The following is a 22,012-nucleotide window of genomic DNA, read 5'->3' on the forward strand; positions in this document are numbered from 1 at the left end:
TAAAAGAAACGCAGTCTTTGGTAAAGAATAAAAAATGAAAGAGCGCAGAGTGCTAACAGAAATTTTAATACATAGATGAAAAATGAAAACTAAAAGCAGCCCATATATAAATCATGTGAAAAAATTATTCAGTCTGTACGACCTGACCATTCACCTGCCAATAACAATGAAAAATGAAATGACCAAAGTGACGTCATGACTTGCATAAAAATCATATTTGATGTCTACTAGATTTCATTACATTTAAAATTTCTACATTGCTTCATTAAAAACCTTCAATAATAGCTGGCTTTCACTCGTGTGTTTTGTCAGAATATTTAACAATTGTGAAAATTTATTTTTACGTAAATTTTTAACGGTTGATTTTGAAAATGTGCTATACTGGTGAACATTATGCATAACTAAAGTCGCAAGTGTGAATCTTTCAGCAAGGACGCTTGCTTCGGACTGCTTCTTTCTGACTTGCTCGACTCATTCATTGTCCAGTTAGTAGGTCTAGAAACATAGCGCTACTCTATAAAAAACACGTTATAAATGTCAGCAAACTTAAATATATCGAAAAGAACAAAACTTAAATATCTGATTTTCAAACGCTTTCGTGGTCATTCCAATTCAGGTGAATTTGTAGGTCTCTTCCTTTTTCCTCACCGCACAGTTTTTAATTGTATATCATAGAAATTTGTTGTAACATTTTTATTTTAGAATTTAATGAACCCTATTTTTGCACTATGGCAATTTTCTTTACAACCGTTTCATGTAATTAGAAAAGGTAGCAAGTGAAAGCCAGCTATTTTCTCAAAGCAAGTGACATCTTTTATTGACATTTTTCCCTAATTTGGGTGTTTTTCACAATTAAGGTTCAAATTATAAAAATAGACCATCAGGATCCTTTTTTAACTATCTTATGCAGTTACTCATACAGCACGTATCAACACAACTTACAAACCACAAGACATGGATCGTGTTTTTCCATTCGCTTGTTTTCCATCTTTGTAGAATAGTCCAATCACTTCAATGTTAATGTTCATACGTACATATGCCGTTATGAGATGTCCATTCAATATGTTTATACCATTTCATACACGAAGTAACCGACATCATTAACCAATAAAGTAGCTCCTAAATCATGAACCGCCATTTCTATCGAATACAATTTACAATGCACTCTTATGGGAACTTCGAGCGAAGGAAAAGGGACCACTTGAATACTCCAGTTATATTATCACTCAAAGAATGCTTAGTGCAGAGTTGATCTTCTGTGAGTATCAGTTGACCACCTTTAGTGGGTTCGTATAACAATGGGGCCCATCATCATTATATGAACAAACAACTGACATCAAGAAAGAAACCAAACTACAGATAAACATTCTTGGCCATGAATCACCATGACACATAAGTAATAACAAACTAGTAAGAGTAATCGAAGTGAATGACACAGGAGATAAAGGGAATTTCACAACTCCATCCATGTGGGATCTACAATATAAGAAAATACGAAACATATGTATGAGATTTCATGATGAATAACTCTAAATAAGACGATAGTTTGCGTTTTTAAATTCTTAATCAGATATATTGAGAATAAGAAAATTGTAATATGTTTTCTGCTAGACTATCCAAATGGTAGAACATTCACCTACATTGCACAAATAGCTTTAGTGAGTTGAGTTTGAACGATGCAACAAGAAATTTCAAACGATCAAAGCATTTTACAGTGAAAGCTTTTATATTTGGAATTCGATGACAACACTAAGACTAGTTGATTATTCGAAGTAACTCATACCTACTTCCTCAGTAATAAAACAGAATTTACCTTTCTTTCTTCAAAGTTAAAGTGACTAATTTTCCGTTGAAGTTGAAGTTAAAACACACGAATTTAAATATGTTAATATTTCTTTAATTGACGTCATGACTAAACATTTTTAATTTGACTGTCCCCTTTTGGAGCTTGTAACCTTTCATAAAGACAATAAGTAATCCTTCAATGCGTTAAAATAATAAACTCATAAAAATTTTCAAGTATTTTGCGTTTTAATGTCGTTATGCAAAGTAACGAAACATAATGTGGTAGGGTAAGATTAATGACACGATTATGAATTTAGAAAGTACACTTTAATTTTGTCCAAGTATTCATTGAATCTTGCAGTACTCTACCTTAGGAGAAGATTTAAAGGCATTCTCTTTGCCACGAGGTTTCTCAACTGCTAAAAATATCGCAGGGAGTCGCAAAAATTTGAGCAAGACAATTACGGCTCTCCTTCATTGCAAGTATACACCACAATCTGTGAAAACTGTACTTTTGTGCACTCAACCACATCGTGTGTTCGAGACAGATGGCAAATTTAGTGTATTTGTATTCATTGAATAGTAATGACCAATGTCACATTGAAAAATCAAACCAAAAATCAGTAGCATCAATAAAAACCATTGAGATTTTTACGAGAACAATAGAGATAAATCAAAAAGCAAATAAACATTTATAAACTGACTAAATATAGCGAGGATCTTATAGGTGCATGTATGTAAAAACCATCTGTAACAGCTCGAAATATTGTCTGATAAACAGCCATCCACATAAATTCGCTGTTTCGACAATACCTTCGTTGACAGTTTAGAAATTTCGGTAATATTGCTTGTGCTTTCGTAAGACATATTTCTCAAATGTGTAAGTTCTATATTTAGATGATTTGTCAGTTTGTTTGATAGCATTATGAAACGTGCAGAAAAGTTATCGACATATTCTAAGGCTCCTTGGAAGAAGTTCAACCCCTTTTTAGCTATTTTGTGACTTAAATCTTACTTTTGTACCCATTACAGTGTTGTTATTTTGGCTGCCAAATTTATTAGATTTCAGAGCAAGTAAATATTGTAACATTTAGGTAAACGTTCATTCACCATTTCTTTTTGCAAACATAAGTTAATATTCAATATCATGACAGTAAGAACAAATGATTCAATGGAAAATTGCTTTAACAACTAATAATCGACATAATCACAGTTGCAGTGTGCCGCCAGAACGATTTTGGCGGGAGGAAAAATCCATGAATGCATAATGCATATGATAATTTGCTAAAAACAATAAATTTCAAAAGCAACTTTATACAGCATATCCAATATATATGAATATTCTCCTTCCCCTCAAATATCGTTCAGGCGACGCCATAGCACAGTTTAATATCTTTATAGCATATTCTGATAAGACGAATCATATAACTTAACAGGAAAAATACATAGTTATTGGACTTGAAACATCTTGTAAGTTGTTAAAAATGTTCAAGCCAAACATGTAACACACATCAGTATTAAAACAAAGTGCAATTCAAATAAGTTCACCTAAGAAAGTGTTTTTTTCGCTTTGTATGCACAGATATGAAAGGCATGTGGTTGGTACCTTAAGCTTTACACAAAGTTGTCCATATTTGAATCACAAGTTTGCCATTTCTCAATGATGTCAGATAAAGTGTTTGTAGCAATAAAAGATGGTTTTATAAACCTAAATTAAATGAGAAAATGTGTTAATAAACAGTTCATATAGAATACTTAAACTACTCAAAGTTGATAAATATTCAATTTTAAAATAAATTTGTTTAATAAGGCGTAAATGTGATTTAATACATCATAAAGTAAAAGAATTAACACATATATTTAATAAATAGACTGTCTTCATTTAACAACTAATAATTTCTACCAGGTATTTAACTACTTTAACATACAAACACATCATTGTAAACATACTTAGCTTCAAATGACAGTGATTTGTTTTTAGTAAGCAATTGTTGTTGTTTAAATTTGTAACTTTGTTTGATTGATCTACAACTACAGTATAACAAGTTGCTAAGGGTTATCTATAATATAAAATTTATGGTATTAGGAAAGGGATGCTTGAACAGTGGGGGGGAGTGGGCTTGGGGGAGCTGAAGTTATTATTTTGAAGATTTTATTTAAAACATTACAGTGTTAACATTAGTTATCGAAGACTTAGCCTTTGCACTTCATACGTTGCTTCGCTGTAGGGTAAGACTAAATTTATAAAAAGTGTATAAATGACTTAACAGTTGGCGAACAATTAAAGTCAAATTTATACAACGCGTAAACACGCATGATAATTCTTTGTTTTATGTCTTACAAACCTTCAACTGGTCGACGGTTGAAACTTTCAGGTTTTGGTATTTAACGTTCTGGAAGTTGTATGAATAGATTGTCATGAAAAACAAAAAATGAAAGCAAAGACGCATTAAATTGAGCACAATCGACATTGATAATGTTATGTCGTGACAATATACAAAGATGAACAAAACTATTTTGCTGCATTGTAAAGTATGAACTTATATTTAATAAGTGACGCTGTATATTTTAATGCAAAGATACACCGATTTCATCATTAAAATAATGGTATTTCTGCTTCTAAACGATCTAAATATTTAACCATTCAATGATAACATGATTACAATTGCAATTTCAAGTAAGTTTGCTTCGTCAAGCACTAATATAATAACACATATTTTACAAATATAACAACTGAACCGAACGACTAATAACAGCTATAATAAACAATTTAACTTCCTTCTATACAGACATATCAACACACACATACCTTATTCATCAATTTTTTTCTTTTATAGAAAAATATCATTAAGTTGCATGGATAGACTTAATAGAAAAACATACTATAGACAGGTAATGTTACTCTTTACAGGATTCGTGTTGTTTATTCCATGCTTGTTCCTCGTTATTAAGTTTGAACTTTATAGCTTTTACAACATCTTCTTCTATAATCTGGCGTGGCATATTTGAATACTTCACACTCGTTGCATGCTCTAGAAAAAAAGATAGAGGAATAATGTCCACCTCAACTCTAAAGGATATTTTCTGATGGATCATAAGGTGGGAAGTCAGCAAAGACAAAAGCTAATAAACTTGACTAGGTCTTCAATACAAACACAAAGTATCAAAACAAAATAGTAGTTCACAACAGTAAGTTTAAAATATTAAAAGATACATTAAATTGTTGAGTCATGCTCATAAACCACAGTACATGTTAAGGAAATAGTTCGTGCGTAGTTTGGTTTACCAATGTATCCGTTCCCACACGGCTAACAGCCAAGGAACAGTTATTGATGTTAGTTAAATTTCCTTATGTACCATATATAGCTAAAATAGAGGAACTATACCGACCAATAATAATATTTGTTATTTGTAATAAAGACTATAAATACTGCTTTGTAAGATAATAAAAATCAGTTCGATCATTAAGTTCACTCATGCTTGTTACTGAAGATATAGAGTATATTACGAAAAGAGATATGGTGAGTAACTTGAACTCAACATAAATTTTCATTATTACCACTTATTGTCCCATACAAGACATGGCACAGAGGATGTTTGAACAATATACTATGTCTGCATAGGAGAACATGTAAAAATAGATGTTTACGGCAGGTCAAACGTGCTCGAAAATGCAGAGTCTAAATATTTATACTGAAAAAGTCCTTGAAATGTTTAAAAATGCCTTTCAACAGTTCTCCGACACAAATAACCATATATCTACTTACAAATTAAAGAGGTAGTGTATATGGAATCAAGCCGAGGCTTGACCTGACCATTTTTCCCTTTTTGGCCCTTGTAGCTGTGGGTAGCCATGTGTTCATGGGATAAGGTTGCCCCCATTAAGTTAGCAACATATGATCCAACTTTCTTCGCAACGATTCTTTTAAGGACATGCATTTTGACAACCAAATTTGGTCCCAAAGTGACCTGAAATAAATTGAAGAATAACAGCATGTGAAATTTATATTACTGGAGTTCCAAATGTTCCATCTCCAATTAAATGGAGCTATTTTATTTACTCAAAGTGTTCATGAAAAAGCAACCCTCAGTTACGATTCTAACACAAACGTAAATAATTTAAAAAGGATTGCTGCACATTACAACTTGAATTATGTCCATTTGATAAGTCAGTGTTACATAATTAATTTATTCTAATAGATCAGTTTTAATTGCATGTCCGTTTATCAACCAAATCTAATGCTTAGTACCATTTAAAGCTAGGTACAGACAAAACACACCATTTCGGGGAGAGAAGTATCTTCAGTTGTTGCATTTGAGCAATCCAGAGGGCTTTCTTCCATAGTTTAGTTGGTTTCATTTGATAGCCCATTGATAGAGCTCTTAAACACAGCAGTTGTTATGGGGGAAGGGTTTTCTTCTGGAAGATTTGAAAGGTTTGAGTAAGAGCTACTTCTCCCAGATAAAGCTGGGGTGAATCTATTCTCCACCACAAGCAAACCTTCAATGGGTGACAAAGATGTGGTGGATGGGGTGGACGGGGATTTACTGAGGGAAGTTCTGGTCAAAAATGATCTTTGTGGAAGTTACCTGGCGGAATCTTCCAAGGTACACACATATCCTCATTACTTTTTTAATGAAGTTCTAAATCTATAAATTTAAAACGATATATCATAACCTTCTAAAGGTTGATGACACTACGTAATATTGAGTTGTTGTTTCTCACCCAAACACTAAATTTCAAATCCAAAATATACTGAATAGAACAAGCAATTTACAAATTTCTCCATTTTGGAAGACAAAAGTGAAAAGCAGAGAAAGCATTGATTTGAAAATACAAATGAAGTAAATTTTCCTCAAGCTCACCATTGTCATTGTCAATTTGCTTATTAAGTCTTTTGATCTGATTTTCCAGCATTCTTACCCTCTCTTTGAGTTCCAAGGCTTCTTTTTTATACTTGCATTTATCATTGCAAAATGCACTACCTTCATCTGACTGACTCTCCTAAATAATCAACAAGAACTTAGGCAATATTCAACAATATTTTCTTTTTAGTACCAACTAATAAGGTGTACTTTACTAACAACAAGTACAATATATTATAATGATAAATCTCAATTTTTTAATTTCATAAGCCCCACTGGTTGAAAATTCTTTTGTATGATTGCCCGATACAAGCCTTACACTGTACAGTGTTTGCATTTTAAAAGATTTTTCACTTAGAAACTAGAAATGAATTTCAAATTAACAGCATTTTATGATTAACGGGAACATATCCTACAGTATTAACTTTTTTAGCATTTAAACAAACAACATCCAAATTTTATTCTGAAAAATGACCTTAATTCCCTAGCATTCCTCATTAATAATAAAATTGCATAATTTAGAGATAAGAATAATTAGTTTTATCATTGTGTATAGTACATACCTTGGTTAATAACTCTTTTATAAGTGAAGCAAGGCTGGCTGAGCAGCAAGCCTCTGTTTTCTTTGACCTGGATGCCTTTAGCTTTTTAGGAATACTGTGCTCCTGATGGTAACAAGAACAACAATACAAAATTTTATACATGTTGTTTGAAAAGTTTGTTATTAGCTACTACTTCTCATTTAAATTCTTAGGCTCATAGCCTTGTTCAGCAATGCAGACCTTTGAACATAGAATTAGTAGCTAATACATTTGAATCATGAATACCATATGGAGTACTTAACAAATTTCCATGAATGCATCATCACATTAGTGACATGAGTGCTAACTATAGATGATGGCAGCAATAATTGAGAAACATGCAGTAAACACCATATAAACAAAATGTGGTCAATATAATATTTCGGGCAACTCACCACATCATCTGATTCACTCACTTTTAATTGTAAACTTTGCTTTGTGAATTTTTTTGCGAGACCCTTTGCCAGTATTTATAGAGAAAGTTTCTTCTTTTCTCATTGTCTTGAGCAAATAATCTTTACTATCTGTTTATACAAAATAATAGATGACTATTTAATAACTATTAAAAAATAATAATTTTCAATAGGAGCAGTAGCATGCCTGAAATTATAAGGAAACGACCTTATGCAAAGTTTGGCCTAATGTATTACTACATGTATTTAAGAGCAAACAAGTTAAAATCTGGGAAATAGACACATCATTATTGTCAATATTGTAATTGAACTATTCCTATCTAGAAGAAAGAACAACATTCAAGCAAAGGCTTTTTATCAGAAAGTATTTCCCTCCTAAAAAAGCAGTAAGTTGAATTGATAACAGCAACCTTCATATCAACTATGACAATTTCTACAAACAAGACAGAGAAATAAACAAATAGATTTTCACACAGAAATTTACAGATATATAGCAAAGCTAAGATGTTTCATAAAAGAAATGATAACAAAGAGAAAGAGCTTCATGCACTAGCAATTAGCTTTTTGGCTGAATTATACAAGCTTTTACAAATTTTACAAAAAATTCTACAACAGACTAAAAATACTAACCTGAAACCTCTATTATCTCTGCAGGAAATTCCCTCGACTTGCCGTTTCCCTTTGTTTTTCCATCGCTCCACATGACTAATGTTTTGAATCCTTTAAGTTCATCTTTGTCTTTCGACATATTTTCATCCTAAAAAATGATGTTAGAATATGGAATGATATCCCATGTATTTTCGTTGTAAAAATTCACCAATGCAAACGCCATATTTTCCAATATTATCGCTAAAAAAGCTTTTTCAACTCTTAACGTATCTTTGATACTAGCAACATGTTAATCAGATTAAAGATCATGGAATCGGGTAAAGATTAAGGATTACAGTCCCAGTCTCCCAACGCTCTCGTCTAAATCTAAACAGAATAGTTTGAAACAATATTGACACAAAGCAAAGAAAAGATTTTTGTTTTTATAAGTTGAGGTAAGCCTGGTGTTTTCCGCGTTTCAAAAATCCATGTTAAACGTTCATGAAAATACCCTGAAGTAAACATTAAAAATGGCTTATAAATATACGGTCGAATTATCCTAGAAATACGAAGCAGTTATGGTTCTCAGTGGAGTGGGGGGGATGCTCTAGGTTATAAAAATGGTTTGTGGGAATTCTGTTACAGTGGTACTCAAATTCATGAAGAACTAGAAAAACTCGGAGGACTTGATAAAATTGACATTAAAGGATGGAGGGTTAGTGACGACACTGTACTACACATTGCTACAGCAGAAGCGTTGGTTTCTGAATGGACAACAACGGAAGAGTTATTGTGCATTATGGTTACAAAGTACAAGAAGACATGTGCTGAGGATATGTGGGAAAGAGCTCCTGGTCAGACCACAACAAACGCATGTTTCATGTTACAACCTCTTGAGGAAAAAGGTTACATTATACCCTTTAATGAATGAGGTGGCGGATGTGGTGCAGCTATGAGATCCATGTGTATAGGTTTGATGTTTCCTTGTGAAGATCAAATTGAAATGTTAATTGAAATTGCTGTTGAAAGTGGAAGGATGACTCATAATCACCCCACAGGTATTCACCTTTCATAATAAAGCAACGATTTCAGATCATGTATCAATTATCAAGTCACTAATGTCTAGTGTTCTGTCTATCGACAAGTGTTGCTTTGTATAAAGTTTGCTAGGTTTTCTTGTTATCTGCATTGCTTTTCATTTTGACAAATCTTTATAGTAATTTAGCTTTTCAATCCTTTTGCTTTTCTTAGATGTTTTACCTTCAACTCTTCCTTTGATTACTTACTTGATCAAGCCGTTACCATGAATGTTTCATATCCTTTTATCTAATATCAATTTATAAATGAAATAAAAGATGTAAGTAATTCCAGAAAAAAAAAATTATGTAATTCCAGAACGACATCTCAAATCCTCCATCCTTCTAACATTCTTGCTTTTAATCACCATATCTTTGATTTATCCTTTTTATCGCTTTTCCACATTTCAAAATTTCTGTCTTCTAAAAGCTGTTTGAATTGCCATTGCAGTTCTTGCTTTTATATCTTCATTACTAGAGCCATTGAATCCATGATTCACATCAAAATGCTGTTATTATGTAAATAGGATCATCATAATTTAAGTGACTTGAAATTAGCAATCTTTAAAGATAAAAATTTTAATTATAGGTTATCTTGGGGCTGTTACTGCAGCTTTATTTACAGCGTATGCTATACAGAAGATACCTCCAAAAAGTGGGAGAGCAGGACTTTTAAGTGTTTTACCCAAAGTTTGGGAATACATTGAGAAGGTTGGTCGAGATGTAGAAGAAAACAAGAAAGCCTGGCGCTACTAGTTGGGAGTCATATCTTGAACTAGGGGGATTAATGAGTGGAACCATTGAATGAAAGTTTCCAGTGACATATAACATACCTGAACGTGATGCTTTTTATAAATCTCTGAGTTATGCAGGTTGGGGTGGGTCCCATGGTCATGATGCACCAATGATTGGTTACCATTCTTTGATGGTGGCAAAAGATACCTGGTTTCAATTGTGTTCTTTGCTATGTTTCATGGTGGAGATAGTGACAGTACAGGAATATTGGCTGCAGCATGTTGGGGTGGTATGTATGGTATGAAATGTGTACCTCTTGGAAATTATAGGAATATGGAATATGGTCATAGGCTTATGGAGCTGGGTAAAAAATTACTGAATGTATTAAAGAATATGAAAAACTAACAGGATAGTATTTATTTAACCATATTTATGTTATAAAATTCTGTCATCCCAATACACTTTAGTATGTTTGTGAATCATACAATAAAAGTTACTACTTGGTTATAACATAAAACAAAATTATTTTAGAAATAAAGTCTAAACGAGAATGCCAGATTCAGGGCATGGGCAGTTCTAAGTTTTACTTAGGATGATTCCTGGGCTGTAGAGTAAGTTTATTGACTAGATATCAGTGAAACTATATATAGACAAGGACCATTTCATTTTTAGGTTCATTTTACCCAACAAACTGCAAACTGCAAACGTTTTGTTCAGTACCAAAATTACATTCTCAGGGAGAGGGGAGCTGACTTAGAAAAAGGCTTAACATAATTTGGAAGGCACAATTTTCTTTGAAACACGTAGCTACCAATGTGTAACTGTAAAGCTTTGTCATATTCCCGAGTTTCATAATACATTACACCAAGATTGTTTAAAAGACTTAGCGACATCAACCTGACTAGATCCTAACGTTTATTTGCGAATTTTCTTAGCTTTTCTGTGAAATTCTGTAGCTTTTTCGTAATTTCCAGTTTTATCAAACACCAAACCAAGATTGTATAAAGACATAGCAAGATCAACATGATTTGGACCTAACGATTGTTTTTGAGTTTCCAGAGCTTTTTCGTAAAACTCTTTAGCTTTGTCATAGTTTCCAGTTTTATATAACACCACACTAAGACTGATTAAAGACGCAGTGACATCAACATGATTTGGACCTAACGATTGCTTTCGAATTTCCAGAGCTTTTTCGTAAAACTCTTTAGCTTTGTCGTAGTTTCCAGTTTCATCATACACCAAACCAAGATTGTTTAAAGACGTAGCGAGATCAACATGATTTAAACCTAACGACTTTTTTCGAATTTCCAGAGCTTTTTCATGAAATTGTATAGCTTTGTCGTAGTTTCCAGTTTCATTTAACACCACACCAAGACTGTTTAAACACGCAGCGACATCAACATGATTTGGACCTTACGATTGTTTTCGAATTTCCAGAGCTTTTTCGTAAAACTCTCTAGCTTTGTCGTACTTTCCAGTTTTCTCAAACACCACACCAAGATTGTTTAAAGACGCAGCGACATCAACATGATTTGGACCTAACGATTGTTTTTCAATTTCCAGAGCTTTTTTGTACAACTCTATAGCTTTGTCGTAATTTCCAGTTTTAACAAACACCATGCCAATATTGTTTAAAGACCCAGCAACATCAATATGATTTGGACCTAACGATTGTTTTCGAATTTCCAGAGCTTTTTGGTAAAACTCTTTAGCTTTGTCGTAGTTTCCAGTTTCATCATACACAGAACCAAGATTGTTTAAAGACGCAGCAAAATCAACATGATTTAAACCTAACGATTTTTTTCGAATTTCCAGAGCTTTTTCATGAAATTGTATAGCTTTGTCGTAGTTTCCAGTTTCATTTAACACCACACCAAGACTGTTTAAAGACGCAGCGACATCAACATGATTTGGACCTAACGATTGTTTTGAATTTCCAGAGCTTTTTATTGAAACTCTTTAGCTTTGTCGTAGTTTCCAGTTTTATATAACACCACACCAAGACTGTTTAAAGACGAAGCGACATCAACATGATTTGGACCTAACGATTGTTTTCGAATTTCCAAAGCTTTTTCGTAAAACTCTATAGCTTTGTCGTAGTTTCCAGTTTTATATAACACCACACCAAGATTGTTTAAAGACGCAGGAACATCAACATGATTTGGACCTAACGATTGTTTTCGAATTTCCAGAGCTTTTTCGTAAAACTCTTCAGCTTTGTAGTAGTTTCCAGTTTTATCAAACACCAAACCAAGATTGTTTAAAGACATAGCGACATCAATATGATTTGGACCTAACGATTGTTTTTGAATTTTCAGAGCTTTTTCGTAAAACTCTTTAGCTTTTTCGTAGTTTCCAGTTTCATCATACACCAAACCAAGATTGTTTAAAGACATAGCGAGATCAACATGATTTTGACCTAACGATTGTTTTTGAATTTCCAGAGCTTTTTCGTAAAACTCTTTAGCTTTGTCGTAGTTTCCAGTTTTATATAACACCACACCAAGACGGATTAAAGACGCAGCGACATCAACATGATTTGGACCTAACGATTGTTTTCGAATTTCCAGAGCTTTTTGGTAAAACTCTTTAGCTTTCTCGTAGTTTCCAGTTTCATCATACACAGAACCAAGATTGTTTAAAGACGCAGCGACATCAACATGATTTAAACCTAACGACTTTTTTCGAATTTCCAGAGATTTTTCATGAAAATGTATAGCTTTGTCGTAGTTTCCAGTTTCATTTAATACCACACCAAGACTGTTTAAAGACGCAGCGACATCAACATGATTTGGACCTAACGATTGTTTTCTAATTTCCAAAGCTTTTTCGTAAAACTCTCTAGCTTTGTCGTAGTTTCCAGTTTTATATAACACCACACCAAGATTGTTCAAAGAGGCAGTGACATTAACATGATTTGGACCTAACGATTGTTTTCGAATTTCCAGAGCTTTTTGGTAAAACTCTTTAGCTTTCTCGTAGTTTCCAGTTTCATCATACACAGAACCAAGATTGTTTAAAGACGCAGCGACATCAACATGATTTAAACCTAACGACTTTTTTCGAATTTCCAGAGATTTTTCATGAAAATGTATAGCTTTGTCGTAGTTTCCAGTTTCATTTAATACCACACCAAGACTGTTTAAAGACGCAGCGACATCAACATGATTTGGACCTAACGATTGTTTTCTAATTTCCAGAGCTTTTTCGTAAAACTCTATAGCTTTGTCGTAGTTTCCAGTTTTATATAACACCACACCAAGATTGTTCAAAGAGGCAGTGACATTAACATGATTTGGACCTAACGCTTGTTTTCGAATTTCCAGAGCTTTTTCATGAAGCTCTATAGCTTTGTCGTAGTTTCCAGTTCTTTCAAACACCATTCCAAGATTGTTTAAAGACGCAGCGATATCAACATGATTTAGACCTAACGATTGTTTTCGAATTTCCAGAGCCTTTTCATGATGATTTTTAGCTTTGCTATACTTCCCGGTGTCATGGTATAAAAGACCAAGGATATTGAAATACCAAGCTTTGTCATAACTAGATTCTTCTGATTTAAATTTATCCAATAGTTCAAGAGCAAGATCGTATTTTCCAAAATGTCTTAATCTGTCAACAAAATATTTGAAAACTTGTAAAGTGTTCATGTTGATTTTTGTCTTGTTGGTCTTTAATAATTGAGCAAGTTTTTCAAGATGTGGTACTAATTTGATATCGTCGTCTCTCTCTTTAAACATGTAAAGTGCTTTTGATATTTGATCAACCTTAGTTTCAATTTCATGTTCTTCATTTGAATGTTCAGATTGATAAAAAATAATTGCTTTGTGAACAATGCGATGTAAACTAATGTCATTATTTTCTGAATGCAAGAACAATGAGCAGTCCTTTAAATAAAGACATATTTCTTCCTTTGAGTGTTTGGGATCAATTTCTTGAACATAAAAAACAATAATGTCTCGTGGTATAGGATCAAACGATATCATGGAAAAAAAGTTAATAGCATTTGCCAATATTAAGGACTCTTTAGCATTTTGTCTGACAGCTAAAAGTGAAGCTTGTAACATACTTCTAGGATATACCGAGTTAAATTTAAAGTGGCGTCCATGTTTTCTTCTTCTTCCGAATAAAGTTTCTCTAAATATTGACTCCAAGTAAATGAGCAGTTTGCTTTGTTTACACGACTGACATAATAATAAGCATTAGCCAAAGCCAGCGGTTGACTATCTAATGCGTGCGATACTTCATTTAACAATTGATCATCAGCATGTTCAATAGTGTAATGCTTCAACAGTTGAAAACATTCCCTATCATTCATTCCACTTTTGATAGAAATATGTTTGTTAAACTTATCGTCTTGAGGTACGGCATCTGTGTTTTGGATTGTTACTATGATTTGTCCGTTTATCCACATGGGATCACCTACTTGGGGCAGTAACAAAGAAATTTTGCTGAGCTGTTCCACGTTGTCTACAATGATCAACCAATTTTGCCAGAATTTTAATCGTGTAGATACTCACGATCGCAAATTCTTCACTTTGTCTGTGATGGAACAGTTTTCATCTTTAAAATTTTTAATCATATACTTGTCACAGTTTAAACGGTATCCAAGTTCACAGTAAGTTTTTAAAAGATATTCCTCATTTTTTTCATGGAGAGTCATTACAAACGAAGTTATATTTTTCCAATCACACGATATTTTTTCACAAACCTGTCGTGCAAGTTGAGATTTACCACTACCAGGATTACCAGTGATGTAAAAATATGTCAGTTTATCATTGTTATCATTCCTTAATTTTTCAAGATTTTTTATAACTTTATCTCGTAATTCAGAGCGTTCAACGAGAAAATGGTTAGGTTTTGAAGGAAGAATTTGAAATGAATTAAACTTGTTTCGATTATTTTTTATTTCATTGATTCCATCGAGGGAAAATTTTAAATATTGAAATGATTTTTCAATGATATAATTATTGACTATTCCATCAAACTTATCATCTGAGTAATTGCTTTCATACCAATGAGCGTCATTGTTTCTTTCACCACGAAGTGCTTGAACAGCATCCCTTGTTTTTTTGTTAAGATGCTTTCCAATTGATTTTGAAAAAGTATTGCATTAAATAATGTCGTACAGTCCCACTTACTGGTGTCTCCATCCTGATATTTTAACTGTAATTCTTTATGTAACTTTCTACTCGATTCCAAAGTGTAAAATTTGTTCCCACTCTTATGTGTATCATCCCCTTCTCCATGTGTTGATTTGTAACGAGAGTTCCATTCTTTGACAAAGAACTGAGCAAGTTCCTTTTGTACCACATTAATTACTTTTCTGATGTAAAATAGATTTCTGTTTTCTCTTGATTCCATCTAAAAAAATTATTCTATCAATAAGACAAGTAAAATTAAGCAATTCCAAAAATTTAATATACAAGACAAATGTATTAGTTATCATGAAAGTCGAGAATTTTTTACATTTGATGAAATCAAATATATTAACTCATACATACATTATTTTGTTATTTATTCGTTCATTCAACTTTGCCTGCATCATGCTATAAATGCAAATGAACATAGGTAACTATTAAATAACAGGGTACATGCTACAGCTCTTGTCAATTGAAGCATCTTTAACCCTCTCGAGACCGTTGTTGCTCACAGGCAAAATCACCAAACGAGACGTGTACGAACGTTTGAAAAGGCCAGGCTCCTAAAGTGTTAATCCAAACAAATGCCTTTAACATTAAAAACAACACGATATTTACAGGATAGTTCACATTTTTTATCGTCATGAACAGCAAATATAGCTACTCTTTTTAAGAATTGTTTAAAATGTTGTAACAGCCTTTTCTTGAATAGACTAAGGTTGATAATGATGCATTCTAGAGTCTAATGCACGTGTTCAAATATGAGTTGTGAAATTTTTTTGTTCTGCAACCATTTGTAACAAATGATAGATTATTTGGATAGCACCCAATCGTATTTTTTAAGGCTACGAAGATTGACAGTTTAATGGTCAAAATTCTTTATCAATTTTAAGACTAATATCAGGCAAAATTTAATGTAGTCAATGAACTATTTTCATTGAATTTTACTTGAAACATAAGTTTTTAATAAATGCTGATGAAATAATGCCTTTTTGGGGGAAGGTTGATTATAAATCAGCTGCAGAATTTTTTCTTTTGAGGGTGCTCAAATTTTTTAGGGAAACTATTTTAAATACTCTCAAAGTTTTCATCGTTTTAGCTAAAGTTTTATGGCATTTAAAAATACAATTGCATCTCTAATCTGCAGATAAAAGAGCAAGATATATTAAGTGTTTCTCAGCTTTTACAAAGGCTTTTCCATTGCACAAAATGCTAAAAAGCAGAATGTCGCAAGCCATGCAAAGTGCACGCTAAGACTTGAAATGAGAGGCAGGAGGCTCTGATCATCTTGATAAGGGAAGAAAGATTGTTTACATATGTGTTTGTTAGGACAAAAATCAGTAGTTAACTGCATGGTCATACTCCTTTCTGTTTCGTGCAAATCCAAAACTTGGACAAACATTTATGTAGAAACAAGCATCATTTTTTTGACGATTTCAGGAAAGATAAAATGAAATTTTGTTCTTCAAATTTATAAAATTTTGAACTTGATAAATAGGATTTTTTCCAGGGTGTTGAAGTTTTATTTTCAAGAACAAAAAGAGAAACGACATAATGAGGATAAAGGCATAATAAGAAGAAAAGGTAAATATAAATTAAGGTTGTCTAACATTTGTCTAAAAACGAGTTGGCATTCAGTGGACATGATGAATCAAGCTTTAGTTTGAATCAACACAACTATTGAAATTTTCCAGAGTCATTTGTAAAATTGTATTCTGTCTTTGACTTGCATGCAAACAACCACTTCAGCAAGAAAGAACTGATGCAGCTTGTGTTTTCATAATTGTGTCACTTGAAGTCATGAATAAGTTGATTGTCTGTATTCATGAAGCTATTAGATTGATGAGAAAACCAATGATTCTCACTTTCTTTTTAATTAATGCAATGATACTTTGATTAACCACAAAACAGCTTATTGATTTATTAAATCGTTTTTAAAATTTTAGCATTGATTACATTGTTAAAGGATTTTTACGTCGAGGCTCTTTATGCAGAATTTTCATAAATATAGATGTATCATGTACTTAATAAAACATGGAGAGCTTTCATGATTTGGTTTTGAGGAAATTTATTTAAAGACTGTAGGGGCTTAATCTATAGTGCAGATGATTAAAAAGAGTTGTTGTAGTAAAGTGTTCTTTACGGCCGGTAATTTTATTTTAAAACTATCATATTGCATAAGAAATATTATCATCATATTTTTATCATTCTCTTCATCTTAGATTCACACCATATCCTGCTTTAAAGACATGTTAGGAAACATAAGGGCAATTGTATGATGAGTTTGAAATGACTGAGATCAGATATAGCTTTGACATGGGGATGAAACCATTTTCTTTTGCCGAAAATTTGTTATATAAATATGAAAGACTATGAATTGCATCATTTTTTCCCTGACAATTCAAAAAAATTCTTAGAACATAGAATTTCTGCATTTCTAAGTCACCTCAATTCAATATCAATGTCTCTGTCTACCCCTATTAAAAAATCTAGACCATCAAAAAGTAATGGCAGAGGTTGTTGAACAAATCCTCTTTTGAAGTCAGAGTACTCTTTCCACTTTAGGGGAAATTCAGTCTTGTGTTGCGGTGACTAACACTAGTGAAAGACCAGAACGTGGAACTGTTGCGGTGGCTAACACTAGCGAGAGACCAGAACGTGGTACTGTGGTGGTGGTTAACACTAGTGAGAGACCAGAAGGTAGAACTGTGACGGTGGTTAACACTAGTGAGAGACCAGAACGTGGTACTGTGGCGGTGGCTAACTCTAGTGAGAGACCAAAAAGTGGAACTGTGGCGGTGGTTAACACTAGTGAGAGACCAGAAGGTGGAACTGTGGGGGTGGCGAACACTGGTGAGAGACCACAAAGTTGAACTGTGACGGTGGCTAACACTAGTAAGAGACCAGAATGTAGAACTGTTGTGGTGGCTAACACTAGTGAGAGACCACAACGTGGTACTGTGGCGGTGGCTAACTCTAATGAGAGACCAAAAAGTGGAACTTTGGCGGTTGTTAACACTAGTGAGTGACCAGAATGTGGAACTGTGACGGTGGCTAACACTAGCAAGAGACCAGAAGGTGGAACTGTGGCGGTGGCTAACACTAGTGAGAGACCAGAACGTGGTACTGTGGCGGTGGCTAACACAAGTGAGAGACCACAAAGTTGAACTGTGACGGTGGCTAACACTAGTGAGAGACCAGAAGGTAGTACTGTGACGGTGGCTATTAATAGTGAGAGACCAGAAGATAGAACTGTGGCGGTGGCTAGCATAAGTGAGAGACCATAAAGCTGAACAGTGACGGTGGCTAACACTAGTGAGAGACCAGAAGGTAGTACTGTGACGGTGGCTATTACTAGTGAGAGACCAGAAGATGGAACTGTGGCTGTGGCTAGCATAAGTGAGAGACTAGAAGGTGGAGCTGTGAGGGTGGCTAACACTAGTGAGAGACCAGAACGTGGTACTGTGGCGGTGGCTAACACTAGTGAGAGACCAGAACGTGGTACTGCGGTGGCTAACACAAGTGAGAGACCAAAGTTGAACTGTGACGGTGGCTAACACTAGTGAGAGACCAGAAGGTAGTACTGTGACGGTGGCTATTACTAGTGAGAGACCCAAAAATGGAACTGTGGCGGTGGCTAGCATAAGTGGGAGACTAGAAAGTGGAAATGTGACAGTGGATAACACTAGTGAAAGACCAGAAGGTAGTACTGTGACGGTGGCTATTAATAGTGAGAGACCAGAAGATGGAACTGTGGCGGTGGCTAGCATAAGTGAGAGACCATAAAGCTGAACAGTGACGTGGCTAACACTAGTGAGAGACCAGAAGGTAGTACTGTGACGGTGGCTATTACTAGTGAGAGACCAGAAGATGGAACTGTGGCTGTGGCTAGCATAAGTGAGAGACTAGAAGGTGGAGCTGTGAGGGTGGCTAACACTAGTGAGAGACCAGAACGTGGTACTGTGGCGGTGGCTAACACTAGTGAGAGACCAGAACGTGGTACTGTGGCGGTGGCTAACACAAGTGAGAGACCACAAAGTTGAACTGTGACGGTGGCTAACACTAGTGAGAGACCAGAAGGTAGTACTGTGACGGTGGCTATTACTAGTGAGAGACCCAAAAATGGAACTGTGGCGGTGGCTAGCATAAGTGGGAGACTAGAAAGTGGAACTGTGACGGTGGATAACACTAGTGAGAGACCAGAACGTGCTACTGGGGTGGTGGCTAACACTAGTGAGAGACCAAAACGTGGTACTGTGACGGTGGATAACACAAGTGAGAGACCACAAAGTTGAACTGTGACGGTGGCTAACACTAGTGATAGACCAGAACGTGGTACTGTGGCGGTGGCTAGCATAAGTGAGAGACTAGAAGGTGGAACTGTGACGGTGGCTAACACTAGTGAGAAACCAGTACGTGGTACTGTGGCAGTGGCTAACACAAGTGAGAGACCACAAAGTTAAACTGTGACGTTGGCTAACACTAGTGAGAGACCAGAAGATGGAACTGTGGCGGTGGCTAGCATAAGTGAGAGACTAGAAGGTGGAACTGTGAACGTGGCTAACACTAGTGAGAGACCAGAACGTGGTACTGTGGCGGTGGCTAACACTAGTGAAAGACCAGAACGTGGTACTGTGACGGTGGCTAACACAAGTGAGAGACCACAAAGTTGAACTGTGATGGTGGCTAACACTAGTGAGAGACCAGAAGATGGAACTGTGGTGGTGGCTAGCATAAGTGAGAGACTAGAAGGTGGAACTGTAAAGGTGGCTAACACTAGTGAGAGACCAGAACGTGGTAGTGTGGCGGTGGCTAACACTAGTGAAAGACCAGAACGTGGTACTGTGACGGTGGCTAACACAAGTGAGAGACCACAAAATTGAACTGTGATGGTGGCTAACACTAGTGAGAGACCAGAAGATGGAACTGTGGTGGTGGCTAATACTAGTGAGAAACCAGAACGTGGAACTGTGGCGGTGGCTAACACAAGCAAGAGACCACAAAGTTGAACTGTGACGGTGGCTAACACTAATGAGAGACCATAAGATGGAACTGTGGCGGTGGCTAGCATAAGTGAGAGACTATAAGTTGGAACTTTGACGGTGGCTAACTCTAGTGAGAGACCAGAATGTGGTACTGTGGCGGTGGCTAACACAAGTGAGAGACCACAAAGTTGAACTGTGACGGTGGCTAACACTAGTGAGAGACCAGAAGATGGAACTGTGGCGGTGGCTAGCATAAGTGAGAGACCATAAAGTTGAACGGTGACGGTGGCTAACACTAGTGAGAAACCAGAAGATGGAACTGTGGCTGTGGCTGGCATAAGTGAGAGACTAGAAGGTGGAACTGTGGCGGTGGTTAACACAAGTGAGAGACCACAAAGTTGAACTGTTACAGTGGCTAACACTAGTGAGAGAGCAGAAGGTAGTACTGTGACGGTGGCTATTACTAGTGAGAGACCAGAAGATGGAACTGTGGCTGTGGCTAGCATAAGTGAGAGACTAGAAGGTGGAACTGTGGCAGTGGTTAACACAAGTGAGAGACCACAAAGTTGAACTGTTACGGTGGCTAACACTAGTGAGAGACCACAACGTGGTACTGTGGCGGTGGCTAATACAAGTGAGAGACCACAAAGTGGAATTGTGTCGGTGGCTAACACTAGTGAGAGACCAGAAGGTGGAAATGTGACGGTGGCTAACACTAGTGAAAGACCAGAACGTGGTACTGTGACGGTGGCTAACACAAGTGAGAGACCACAAAGTTGAACTGTGATGGTGGCTAACACTAGTGAGAGACCAGAAGATGGAACTGTGGTGGTGGCTAGCATAAGTGAGAGACTAGAAGGTGGAACTGTAAAGGTGGCTAACACTAGTGAGAGACCAGAACGTGGTAGTGTGGCGGTGGCTAACACTAGTGAGGGACCAGAACGTGGTACTGTGGCGGTGGCTAACACTAGCGAGAGACCACAAAGTTGAACTGTGACGGTGGCTAACACTAGTGAGAGACCAGAAGATGGAACTGTGGCTGTGGCTGGCATAAGTGAGAGACTAAATGGTGGAACTGGGACTTTGGCTAACACTAGTGAGAGACCAGAACGTGGTACTTTGGCGGTGGCTAACACAAGTGGGAAACCACAAAATGGAACTGTGGAGGTGGCTAACACTAGTGAGGGACCAGAACGTGGTACTGTGGCGGTAGCTAACACTAGCGAGAGACCCCAAAGTTGAACTGTGACGGTGGCTAACACTAGTGAGAGACCAGAAGATGGAACTGTGGCGGTGGCTGGCATAAGTGAGAGACTAAATGGTGGAACTGTGACTTTGGCTAACACTAGTGAGAGACCAGAACGTGGTACTGTGGCGGTGGCTAACACAAGTGAGAAACCACAAAGTGGAACTGTGGCGGTGGCTAACACTAGTGAGAGACCAGAAGGTGGTACTGTGGCGGTGGCTAACACTAGTGAGAAACCACAAAGTGGAACTGTGGCAGTGGTTAACACTAGTATGAGACCAGAAGATGGAACTGTGGCGGTGGCTGGCATAAGTGAGAGACTAAATGGTGGAACTGTGACTTTTGCTAACACTAGTGAGAGACCAGAACGTGGTACTCTGGCGGTGGCTAACACTAGCGAGAGACCACAAAGTTGAACTGTGACGGTGGCTAACACTAGTGAGAGACCAGAAGATGCAACTGTGGCAGTGGCTGGCATAAGTGAGAGACTAAATGGTGGAACAGTGACTTTGGCTAACACTAGTGAGAGACCAGAACGTGGTACTGTGGCGGTGGCTAACACAAGTGAGAAACCACAAAGTGGAACTGTGGCGGCG

At 35.9% G+C, this 22,012-nt stretch overlaps 4 long non-coding RNA genes across 7 annotated transcripts; 1 reads left to right on the plus strand and 3 right to left on the minus strand.

The window, feature by feature from the left end:
• Nucleotides 1–852: 852 nt before the first annotated feature.
• Nucleotides 853–4,245, minus strand: LOC124448278. Its single transcript, XR_006948996.1, has 3 exons — nucleotides 4,131–4,245; nucleotides 3,392–3,493; nucleotides 853–1,476 (listed from the first exon to the last, which is right to left on the minus strand). It is a non-coding gene; the product is annotated as an uncharacterized LOC124448278 (long non-coding RNA).
• Nucleotides 4,246–4,373: 128 nt separating this feature from the next.
• Nucleotides 4,374–8,536, minus strand: LOC124448275. Of its 4 annotated transcripts, XR_006948991.1 has the most exons (8): nucleotides 8,276–8,536; nucleotides 7,649–7,756; nucleotides 7,215–7,316; nucleotides 6,710–6,790; nucleotides 6,376–6,435; nucleotides 6,066–6,205; nucleotides 5,553–5,754; nucleotides 4,374–4,817 (listed from the first exon to the last, which is right to left on the minus strand). It is a non-coding gene; the product is annotated as an uncharacterized LOC124448275 (long non-coding RNA). The 4 variants fall into 4 exon arrangements; XR_006948993.1 differs by lacking the exon at nucleotides 6,066–6,205; XR_006948990.1 differs by having other exon boundaries at nucleotides 6,066–6,435.
• A 114-nt stretch (nucleotides 8,537–8,650) lies between these two features.
• LOC124448274 lies at nucleotides 8,651–10,551 on the plus strand. Its single transcript, XR_006948989.1, has 2 exons — nucleotides 8,651–9,291; nucleotides 9,899–10,551. It is a non-coding gene; the product is annotated as an uncharacterized LOC124448274 (long non-coding RNA).
• Nucleotides 10,552–10,611: 60 nt separating this feature from the next.
• On the minus strand, nucleotides 10,612–12,252 carry LOC124448279. Its single transcript, XR_006948997.1, has 2 exons — nucleotides 12,201–12,252; nucleotides 10,612–10,941 (listed from the first exon to the last, which is right to left on the minus strand). It is a non-coding gene; the product is annotated as an uncharacterized LOC124448279 (long non-coding RNA).
• Nucleotides 12,253–22,012: the final 9,760 nt, after the last annotated feature.

This window comes from Xenia sp. Carnegie-2017, unplaced genomic scaffold (assembly GCF_021976095.1).
Source record: "Xenia sp. Carnegie-2017 unplaced genomic scaffold, XeniaSp_v1 HiC_scaffold_23, whole genome shotgun sequence".
Classification (NCBI taxonomy): domain Eukaryota; kingdom Metazoa; phylum Cnidaria; class Anthozoa; order Malacalcyonacea; family Xeniidae; genus Xenia; species Xenia sp. Carnegie-2017.